The sequence below is a fragment of the Colobus angolensis genome, unplaced genomic scaffold, assembly GCF_000951035.1.
Source record: "Colobus angolensis palliatus isolate OR3802 unplaced genomic scaffold, Cang.pa_1.0 Scaffold404, whole genome shotgun sequence".
Taxonomy (NCBI): domain Eukaryota; kingdom Metazoa; phylum Chordata; class Mammalia; order Primates; family Cercopithecidae; genus Colobus; species Colobus angolensis.
Window position 1 is genome coordinate 90,831 of NW_012117422.1, and position 519 is coordinate 91,349.

Sequence of the window (519 nt, forward strand, 5' to 3'; positions counted from 1 at the left end):
GGGTTTCACTGTATTAGCCAGGATGGTCTCGATCTCCTGACCTCATGATCCGCCCGTCTGGGCCTCCCAAAGTGCTTGGATTACAGGCTTGAGCCACCGCGCCCGGCCTCTTTTTTATTTTTTAAGACAAGGTCCCACTCTGTCATTCAGGTTGGAGTGCAATTGCACAATCACAGTTCACCACACCCTCGAACTTATAGGCTCAAGTGATCCTCCTACCTCAGCCTCCCCCGTCCCCAAGTAGCTGGGACAACATGCCCAGCTGATTTATTATTTACTTATTTATTTATTTGATGTGGTCTGGCCCTGTTGCCTAGGCTGTAGTGCAGTGGTGTGATCTTGGTTCACTGCAGCCTTTGCCTCCCGGATTCAAGCAATTCTCCCACCTGGGCCTCACAAAGTGTTGGGATTACAGGCGTGAGCCACCACACCCAACAAGATCCTGTCTCTTAAAAAAAATAATTGGCCGGGCGCGGTGGCTCAAGCCTGTAATCCCAGCACTTGAGAGTCTGGGGGGGG

The 519-nt window shown here is 51.6% G+C and overlaps 1 protein-coding gene across 3 annotated transcripts in view; it reads left to right on the top strand.

Moving 5' to 3' along the window:
* The window catches only part of CANX (calnexin), a 36,153-nt gene that overhangs the window by 30,763 nt on the left and 4,871 nt on the right, over positions 1 to 519 (top strand). The window lies entirely within an intron of this gene.